We start from the raw sequence: 11,547 nt of genomic DNA, 5'->3' as shown, positions 1-11,547 counted from the left end.
ATCTCCACAGCACGTACAGATTGCTGAATCATGGAATGCTTTACAAGGAACACAGACAGGACACCGCGATAGAGTCTGCTTCTTAGTCATATCAATATACCGCGTTATATCACTGTAAAACCTCTCACCCTAAAAAGCTCAGGGATTTGAATATTCATTCATTATGCATGTACAAAACATAATCATATTATTTCCTACACTGTGACCGTGGGTTAAACCATGATTTAATTAGCGCATTTTCAAGTTAGTGTTAAAAAAAAAATTAGTTCAACTTTATGTGAAAGTTTGATCATTATGTCACGTACATTCATGCAATATTGCACACATAAGCAGATGATTGGGTTTCTACTCATCACATTAATATTTTAGATCAAGAAAAAGAATTTCTCCGCACAACAGGCTGGTTCTAAAAATGATGCCCGAGTAATATGACAATAGATGAAAGATTGTTTTTACATTACACAGATAAAGTACATACAGCCAATGTATATGTTTGGGTATACTGTGTATACTGTCAGTTCCGACTCTATTTTATTTATCTTGATATGCGACAGGCTGTTACAGGCTCAGCATCTGTCAAATATGTGACAAAAAGCACAACATTGAAGTTTTTCATCTTTTTTGTGCAATGTCGGTGTCTCTGTTCTGTGTGTGTTTGTGCATGACAATGTCTGCTTAATCACAGCATCTGTTGTCTTCATCGCTCCTTGGATATAAACATCATCAATCACCGGAGCAAGTGACATTATATATTATGGCCCCATTTGATGGATTATTGAAAAGACTTCATCAACCAAATCAAGTACAGGATGGCGTGAAAGGAGGCTCTCTGAGTAATGATTTCATTAAAAAAAATTATAATAATCATAAAACAACTAATTTCAATTAGGTAAAGATCTTTCTAAGGGGAGTGTATGATTTATGCCAGTATGATGAATGTGTCTATTAGATTAAAGATTAAAGTCTCAGATCGATGTCTTAAAGTGGCTGTTTTTAGAAGTCACACACACTGCTGCACGTTTTCTTTCTCGCCAGCTTTTTAGTTATCCAAGATGTTGGCTGAGTCACGGTTACGGCTGGATGGCGATTTATAGAATGATGGTTATCGAGTGTACCGGAGGTAAAAACAGTAATCTCAAATCTGTCCAACGCCCACGCTCATCTACTTTCTCGCTCCTGCTTACCGTCGTTACCCTTACTCTTCTTTCCTGCATCATCTTTCCCCTTCAGAGTAGCGGGCAACACATTCCCTGTGAAGGGGAAATATTGACAAATGTATTAACAGTAATCAATGCTGCCTCATTCAAATAACCCTATCCTTTAAATGATTTGTCAATAGCATGGTGTTAACTGTGTTAACAAAATACCCTGAAAAAAGCATTTCTTTCCAGCGGTCAAAACGTGACCCTTCGCAAACGGGTGGAATTGACCAAATAACCGCCAAACCTCATGACCAAACAGTTATGGGGTACTCACAGATGTTTTTCTCAAAATATGCTTTATTTGGGGGGTGGGGGTTGGGAACATGCCACTTTTGCGAGCTTTAGTAATGTGGGACACACATGCAGGAACAAAGCAGGTAGGAGAATGGTGAATTTAAGACGCAGAAACAGGTCTTCTAAATTCAAAAGTCTCGGGGTGAGGACGAAATGTCATATGTTATTGACCTGCGTCAAACTACAAATTACCGAAGATGGACTACAAAAAACATAACATGTTTCAATGTGTTTTAACCGCGTGACATCAGATGTAAATGAATCATAAGTAACAGTAACTTACATGATGACGTGCGTCTTGTCTGGGTCATATTCATACTCTTCTTCTTCTTCTTCTTCTTCTACTACTCCGCATTGAATCGTTTACGTTTGTGCATGGCACGTCACGTTGCATATCACAATTAACTGTGGCACGTCTATATCTCCTTTCCTTTTGCATAGGAAGCTCCAGTGTACCCTATGCTTAAGGAGATAGGAGAGGAAGCATTGAAGCTCCCTTCCTATGCATTTAGAGAATCCGAACAGCTCTTATCATGGCTGCTGATCAAATACTTCCGGGTGACTTCAAGATTTAGGAAACTTCCTAAACCAATTTGACAATTCGCCCGTACCCCGGAGAGAAACACTAGAGAACAAGGAAACAAGGGGGGGGGGGATGAAGAGAACCCGAACAGACAACTGGCAGACACCAGGGAGGCGGGGTTAATTGAACACAGGTGAAACCCGTTAGGAAACAGGTGCAGACAATCAGGAGGGCGGGAAACACAAGAAAAAGTAAAGTGACAGATCAAGAGACAAGGGAACAGGAAGTGAATGTCAAAATAAAACAGGAAGCAACGACAAACACAAGGGATCAAGAAAGAAACTTTGAAGATACAGAGGCACACAAGGAAGCATAGGCTAATCAAATAAATCAAAGAATGAAAGAGTTCACAAGAGTCTTTCGGGGTCCACAAGAGTTCCTGATCTTGGCTGATCATAACAGCATTCACACAATTTTAAAAAAAACAGCAACAGAACGGGTAGAACAGGAAAAGCTCTCATTCTTCACACACTATTCCGAGATGCCCACTGGTAGCACAGAAAGCGCAGCCTTAAATTTGTTCCTTTTGCTGTGGTACAATCGCTATTCATGGCAGGATCGAGTGGAGCCATCTTCAAATCTTTTTTACAGAGTGGGAAATATAATAGCTCAAACGACTGAAAACTGTCTGTATAACTTAGCTCACCCAACCTTATAAAGGCGACATTTTGAGGACCACACTGGTGGGTAATCTAGTTGTTTTTATAAAAGCAACTTGTAGATAAGTGAACATAAGCTGCCCCTATGATGTAACTAACAGTTCTGAAGGTGAATTATTATTTTATGTGTGAAAATGTCGACCTGCAAAGATGTGAGCTGTATGTCAAGGCTTTGAATTGTTTCTTTGAGAGTATAATTTTCCTAGTGTGTGTGTGTGTGTGTGTGTGTGTGTGTGTGTGTGTGTGTGTGTGTCTGTCGACAAAGTCCACGCACCTGTCTGCCTGTCGGCCCTCACGTGTTCATGCTGATTTATTTGACGTATGCCACAGGCTCTTTGGAACAGGCACCACCATTGTCCATTCATCAGACCTGCAGCATCAGTGTCTTCGCTGATCTACGGTTTAATTTACACCCCAGAAACCGGATCAGCTCCCTCTTAAAACCATAGCTGACATAAAACGGGAGCCAGAACAATAAATCTACAAATGCTGCACTGTTGCTGAATCCCATTGGTCAATATGCTCCTGCCCCCGGTATTCTCGATACTGTCACTATAGTCCAGGATTTGTCACTTTATTTCAGTACTGTCTCAGTACTGACTCCGTCTCTATTTTGTTTCCTTGTATATACATTTTTATCTTAATCCCATTTTTCATTGTTTTCTTAAACTACAAGGTTTTACTGTTAATTCCATAGATTATTCTTTCATTCTTTACCTTATTCTTAATATCTGTGTGCTACCAAATTAAGCATCTTCAGGCTTACTCCTGAATACAATATCATTTTGCAACGACAGGAAAGATCTCTATCTATGTCAGTCATTTAAAAACAGACAGATGAGCGATATGAGTTAGAGATGGCAAAAGAAGTGAAACAGTATAATCCACAAATGAGATTAAAAAGGCATGTAGCACACTTATCTTGATCAATAACCACAGTGGCAGTGATAAGACAGTTATGGGGGAAAACTAGGGCTTCATAAACAACAGCTATATTAATAGGCCCATAAGTCTTTGTCAAGTCCTCGTCTTACACTTTCATTTTCTCATGCCCTCCCTCATTTCCTTCACCGCTTTTATGATGGCAGACCAGTGGCCCCGGGTATGGTTGTATGTGGAGGACTAATGGGCACAACAACAGCAACAGCATGGGGAGACGGGGGAGAGGAGTAGGACAAAATAAGGGAGAGGGGGATAAAATAATCTCAAATAAAAAAGGGGAATACTTACATTTTTAAGGTCTGCCTTGTGTCTGCATCAATATATTCTACGATGAGTGACACAAAATGAGGCCAAACAGGATAACACACCACAATCTCCCTGCACACCCTGAAAACGACAACAAGTTTTGTAAATGTTTTAATTATATGATATGATGGAAATTCATACATGTATAGCTTTTACTAATGAGAAGCTTTTTAATTAGTTTTTGAATTAAATTGATATTGTCACATACAGCAGGAAATACACAATGTGACACAGTAATTGAAAGTATTTATTATACCCCCCCCCCCCCCCCCCCCCCCCCCCCACACACACACACACACACTTTTCATACTTTGCCATCAATGGCTCAGTCCAAGTAAAACCATGCATGCACAATATGAGCACTCTGGAACTAGCTCACCTAAATTTATATAATGTAGTAATTTTTAATAATTTATCAATTAAACCGCCTCTTTATCTGGTGTGAAATGTCTCCATTAGATTATATGTGGTATTAAAAAAGATCTTTATAACATTATCCACTTTTGAAGAAACCGTGTTTCAGTCTTTTACCAAAACAGTATTGATCTTTAATACCCAGCGCTTTCGGGGATAGAGAGTGGTTAAAACACTGTGGATATGAGGAAAGAATTAAAATCACTAAGCAAAACCGTCTCCACAGGCTAAAAGGTTCATCAGAAGAAGAGGCGCAGATAAGACGCTGACAGAGGGAGAGGCAGGAGGGGAAAGAAGTTGATCCATTGATCCAGGTCCTAGAGTCGGTGGTATCCCTGCCCCTATCTCCAGAAGCACAGCCGCCACACAAATGAGTCTCAAGATACCTGCATTCTTCATCCTCTAATCCCCCCGCCCCAACCTACTCCGTCGACCCCTACCTGATCAGGCCTGCTCCTCGCTCCTCCGCTGTCCACAGGAAATCATTACACCCATTGTGAAACTCTCCTCCAAGCTCCTCTGTGCCCTGAGCTGCACCTTCTTCCAATTAGGACGTGTGCTGGCAGATCGCTGCAGCCGCTGCATCTCTAAACTCGTTCGCCCTCACTCCCGGGCTCTCTAAACGTTTGCGGTGACTGATGACAAAAGACAATAAAGACTACACGTTCTGTAGAAATGCGGCCTACGCGTCAAACATGTGATGTGAATATGAACAGTGGTATTTGTGGGTTTTGTTGACGTGTGAAAAAAACTTTTTTGTTTTAATTGCTGGGGGTGTTTGTGACTCACAGTGTTTCTCATAATGCCCTGCTAATGTGTGGTGATATTGCACTTTTTTCTGCCATTTGGCCTGTAGCTAGCTCATAATGAATGTGCAGTGTATTGTTGGATGCCTACCCAGGGACCTAATTTATCAAGCAAAGGCCAACAGTGTCAAAGCCATTTCCTCATGAGGTGCGGCCACACAGGCTGTGATGTGCGAGGGTATGGCCATATGTATTTGTATTCCCCACAACATCTGTGCGTGGGAGAGCTAAGGTCACATAAAAGGGAAAAGGCATGAGCAGGCCTCTGGGGAGGATAATTCACGCTGACAGTTGTCTCCTGTCCCTGGAAAAATACTGATTTATCTTCAGCTAATATGGTGTGAATATTTCAGGATTTTTGTGTTGGAGCGATCTCAACACCAATGCTGTTGGCGTGCCCGAATAAGCCAAGAGAATGTGCTGTACTTCGGAGCCACAGTATGATCCACCTCCTTCCATTTCTTTTGGAGGAAGAAAATGCTTTTTGTCAATAACGGCGATTACAAAGGGGGGGGGGCAGCACTCAGTCGAGTGCATACTTCTGCCAAGGCCCAACAGTCTCCTTAGATTCAACCAAGCCACACCATGTTGCACACACTCATAGATATCAGTCCACTAAATACGCCTGTTTTTTTGTTTTTTCATCAAGGTCCATGCATTTTTCACTAGGAAATTCGTGGAAATATCAAAAAATAAAAGCACATGTTCAAGAAAGTGAAAAAAATAGAATTCCTGGATCTGCCCCTTTGTCCGGCTCGACACCAAAATGTGAATGAGTTCCTTCTTGGCCCATGTCCCATCCTTCCATCAAGTTTCGTCCATACCCGTCCAGTAGTTTATGTGTAATCCTGCTGTCAACAAACAAACAAATCAACAAACAAAAGGACAGGGGCGAAAAAACGTAACCTCCTTGCCCGTGGAAATAACAGGAGTGATTAAAGGGCGACTTTAATGGGGTCATTCTTGTAGCAAATATCTTGTAACCAGTGCTTTATTAAAGCAAATGCATCCCACCGTTGCATAGCCTCTGTTCATTTTGAAATTGTTCCCGAGTAACAGAGCTGCTTTGCTGCCAAAACCCATTTTTTCCAACCCCCACCTCACTTACAGAACAGCACACAAACAACCCGGGAAGAATGTGTCTTTTTTCACAAAGCTTTTTATAGAGATGTTGAACCTGTTGTGGGATGTGACAGTCATATTACACCAAAAAAGTAAGACAAGTTGTTGACAAATCCAAGTTCTCTCTATTTGTCGTTCTCGGCTCTGCTACCATTATTAGTGTGTATCTAGAACAACTGGGCCTCTCCCATTGTGACGTGAAGTCAAAATGTCTGTGTGACAAAAAGCCTGTACGTCTTGGTTTATTACCACTTGGGTGTTACTGGAATAGTTATGATCATTATACTCATGCGTAACGGCTGAGACCTGGGACATCACGACAGTCTTATACATCATCCGTTATGTGGACTGTATCCAACAAATTCAGACGGCACAAGAAACATAAGAAGTGAGACAATTAGACAGGGTGTAAACGTGCCAACAGTTTAGCCACAGTATCTTAACGTCTTTACCTGGAGGTTAGATCTAAATTAACAGGGAGTTGAAAAATGCTGACCACAGTCTCTCATTGAATAGAGAGTATGTGTATATTTAGCATTGTAGGTCAAAGGTCCATTCGTGAGCATTTGTATTTCTTTAAAAGCGTTCAACACGCCAAGTGTTCGTTAGTGTGTGTTGTTTTCATCATTTTTTTGACAGCAGATCAGTTTGAGATGTTGCAGGTAGCAACGAAACAGTCGGGAGCTGCCACATTACGCTGTTAGAAGAGGAGCTGCGGCGAATAAGCTCCACATCTCCAACTTCTCAGCAAAGTGACCAAGTCCTTTCGCGGTTGTCAGACTCTTGCCGTGTGCGGCATGAAATCGGATCGCATTTGCTCGCAGAATGATGAAAAGGACCAATTATTGTCTGAATACTTCACTGAATTGTCAATGATGATTTGTTTTGCTGCCGCGGGAATTGTATGACCCGCAGTATTAAGACGCATTTTCTGTCACCACCAGTAACTACATGGTGTTGCCAAATGAACCAGGACTAAAATATCCAAGATAGCCCCAAAACCCTTTGTGTCTTTGATCGAGTGATTCTTTTTCTTTAGCAATGTTCTTATTACTGATAGGGAGGATGGGAGAGAACTATAAAAAAAATATGACCCAGGATTTATGAGCATGAGTCCTTTTCCTCCGAAAGTTGTAAAATATTACAGAAAGCTTGGAGGGTGTCCGCTTCATTTACATATTCAGTCGGATCCTGACGGCAGCTGCCTGTTGGCACTTACTATAAACTATCTCCTCTATAGTGTTTACTTGCTGAATCGGGCAAAAAAAACGGTGCCATATGCCGGCGTTTAAGAGCAGAATATACTGTACCGTTCAATTAACAAGAGCATCAGCGAGAGAGAGAGAGAGAGAGAGAGAGATGGAGGGAGGGAACAAAGACAGTGCCTTCTCTGTAGGAGCCAGCCTGCGAGTGCAAGAGCAAGGGAGACAGATGTTTTTGTTAATGCATCTGTTTGAGCGATCATCACCGCCTATAAAAGATTACAGGCACATAAAGGAAGCTTCTGAAAAGCACACAGAGATGATTTCAAATGCCACCGAGTTCTAATGACCTGGCACGACATTATCCTTTCACAGCTCATCGCTCGTCTGACTGCTTCTCTATACGCGCAAAGTGTGGGGGCAAAACTTCAGAGGAAAAACCACCGGGCGGCGTGCTGAGCAAATGTGAACCTCTCACATGCCTGTAGACTGGCGTGTGTGTGGGTAACACACGCGCACATGGCATCTGTGTTTAGAGGGTCTGATCATGCTGAGAGGCGTTGTCAAATGCTCCTCCGAAAGCAGCCAAGGTGGAGGCCCTTTTAAGTGACAGCATCAAGGATACGCGGATACGGAGGCAGTCAAATTAGGCCAACGCCGGGGAGGGGATGCTCCGCTTGATCAAAGGCCACTCTGGTACCGGTTTGACTGTTCCGTGTTGCTGAGGCAAGGCGAATGTTTCCAGAGACCCCAAAAAAAAATGAAGAAGAAATTGCGTGGCGGGGTTTATCTCAACAGCAATTATACCCAATCCTGGGCCGGAGAGATGGGAGCAGGAGAACAGACAAGCACAAGCTGAGGCTGTGAGAGAAAGAGTGAGCGTTAACGCCAGACTCGGAGGGGAGACCTGGATACAATGCCATGCTGATTAATGAAGAGGCAGCGAGGTGAGATGAACGGGATATCGAGTAGAGCTGAGGCCCAATCCGGCCCTTTCATCTTCAGCAGGACGTGCGCGCCCAAAGCGGCTGCTGTAGCGCAGTGACTCACACCTGTTTCCATAGCTATAAAGCACGGAGGGACATGGAGTTGAGTTATTGCCAGGTAAGCTCTCTTGTCACAATCACAGGAGGGGGGAGGATTTGTACATTTACTCTACTCTAAACCCTTTGGATATGGTTACAACACGTCAGTCAGCACATGCTGTGTGCGAGAGAAAAAGGTGATGGCGCGACCTCTCTATCCTCACATGACCAACCTCCGCTGTACCCATAGACTGTAAGCGAGGTCGAAATGTCCCTCCTACCTACTATTCCTTGACCTCAGTGGAAAACGTCATGAGGTCAAGGACAGGTGTAAAGGAGGACTGAAAGGAAAAGCCAACAGCGCTGCTCAGAGAATCTGACTTGACGTTCACTACACTACGTCATCACGCGACGGCGGACGTTACTGAAGTGCATCTCCTGTGGTGAAACTAGAAATTTTTCGAAAAATGGACTACAAAAAAACGCAGCAGCTCCATCCAGCATTCTTCAGTGTGTTTCACCACCGTGTGACATCACATGTAAATGCTTCATAATGTAACAGTAACTTACACGATGAGGTGCGTCTCTTCTGGGTCATGTTCATACTCTTCTACTTCTTCTTCTTCGGATTGAATCGTTTACGTTCGTGCATGGCGCGTAAAGTTAAATATCGCTGCCGCAATGAATTGTGGGGGCGTCTATATCTCCTTTCCTTTCGCACAGAAAGGGTCCAGTGTACACTATAGTAAAGGAGATAGGAGAGGAAGCATTGAAGTGCCTTTTCTATACATTTAGAGAATCCAAACAGCTCTCATCATGGCTGCTGATCAAATACTTCCGGGTGACTTCAAGTTTTAGGAAACTTCCTAAGCCAATTTGACAATTCGACCTCACACCCGGTGGCTCTACTTCAGAGCGACCGCACACGCTGCCAATCTGTGGTCGCACACAGTACTACACCTCGGTAGCCGAGCATGCGTCTTTCTGAGGGTCTTTTATGAGGACAGGACAGAAGGGGGGGAGACAAACAAGAGAGACAAAGGGCTCTCAAAACATCATCACATCCCTCAATGATCCAAGGGCCATGAATCCGATTAATATTGCGATGCGAGAGCTAATGCTATTCATGCCCAGAGTCGTGTTATGGATCACTGAGATAAGAGCCGGTGCTAAATGCAGAGGCACAACCAATTGTAAATTGTTGCCTGTTATATCCAATCAGCCAATGAGGCGGGATATCTGTTGGCTGCGAGATGTCATTTGAGGAACATCAGATCAGTTTCATTTCAAGGTTTTAACTTATTCTTGGATATTCTTATTACAACTTTATTCTTTTTCTGTCAACTATCAGCTTTCTACATTGTGCCAAAAAGTAATTTTCTTTTTCATTTCATTCCAGCTGAAGGTAAAGTCAGATCATTTATCTACTGTTTGTCTTCCTAATGAACCACTGAGCTTCCCTCTCTCTGCATCATCTCTCCTCTCTCCAACACCAAAAGTCTATCAAGAATTCCGTACAAATCTGTTTCGGGCTCAGTATTGTAGTGATGCTGCGGAGATATGTGCACGGATGTGAGAAATATAATCAGGCTGAGAAAATGAAACTGGAGAGGAAAAGATTTCACTCTCAAGCCTCTGTCGTACGGAATGCTGAGTGCTGTTGAAAAATCAAGAGGGGGAACACTTCTTGAACAGATTTCTAAGGAGCAGCATGGTTGTAAAATTTTCAAACGGTCCAAATCCATTAAACACATTAATATTTCATCAGGAGCATATCAAAATACTTTATTTATTTGGGTCTTCTTGGCAAATGCTCTCCGGTCTGTTGCTCTGTTTTCTTTTTAGCAACAATATATTGAAAACCTTCAGAATTTGAATTCATTGGTAGAGAGACTGAAGAAGAAGAAGTTATTTAAATGAAATAAAGATGTCAGTGATACTGAGCAATGCTCCATCGCCGTCCCATCACCTTCAGCTCTGATCCTATTATTCTCGTTCTTCTCTGATATGTTTTTTGAACGACATGTCAGGAGGAAACAAATGATGGATGACTTCAGACCACAAAATGCAACGGCACGCCCGCACTGAGAAGAGTCAAAAGAAAGACCCTCGAATCTCAAGACATAATACTCCACGTAAGTGACGCTGGCCTTCAGCAGCAAGGGGAGATACTGTATGTTGCGGGCCTGCACGCATGACAGCTTTACAACAGCCAGAGCACACTGACAGTAATGTCTGCCTGTTCTCACAGGAGACAGGAGGCTGACAGGCAGCTGCAGCTTTCATTTGACAACACCGAAACAGAGAGGACGCATCTCACTCAAACTCCAAACCAACACAGATACTGTATATCTTGTTTTCCCCCCATGCATACACACACTTTTAATCTGCATGCATTTCTTTCTTCTCAATTGTGCTCAAAGTGAAATAATTCTCTCCTGAGGGGAACGCAAAGCTGACAGCGTGCCCGTCGTCTTTACCCGTGAGCGGCAGCGTTTTGCAGCCACTGGTTTTCTTTTATGCACCGTAAAAGTCAAGAAGGAAATCTCCCCTGTCTCCGACTCCCTCTAGTCTCAAGACAAGCACTTTATCTTCCTATCTACAGGCACAGCAGACTAAACACACTTCCTAATAGAGGGTGTTTTCTGTCCGAGGCAAGCCTGTCTGGAGGCGGCACGGCTTGAATATACTGTTTGAATAACATACTCCATCTTTATACTTTATCTGTAATGACAAAGAGAAATAATAGAACATAAAACATGAACGCACACACACACCTGCCTCCATTAAAGTGCTTACTGGCACAATAATAGAAATGAGCCCATATATATATATATATATATATATATATATATATACACATATATATATATGAAATCTGTAAGCAAGAGAAGCACCAGGTTTGAAAGAGCGACCTCAAGGAAACTCTTTGAGGTTTATTGTTCCGCTGCTGAGGTCAGAGAAAGTTGAACTTATAAGTCAAACGGAATTT

This window comes from Scophthalmus maximus, chromosome 10 (assembly GCF_022379125.1).
Source record: "Scophthalmus maximus strain ysfricsl-2021 chromosome 10, ASM2237912v1, whole genome shotgun sequence".
NCBI lineage: Eukaryota > Metazoa > Chordata > Actinopteri > Pleuronectiformes > Scophthalmidae > Scophthalmus > Scophthalmus maximus.
This window is presented reverse-complemented; position numbering follows the sequence as displayed.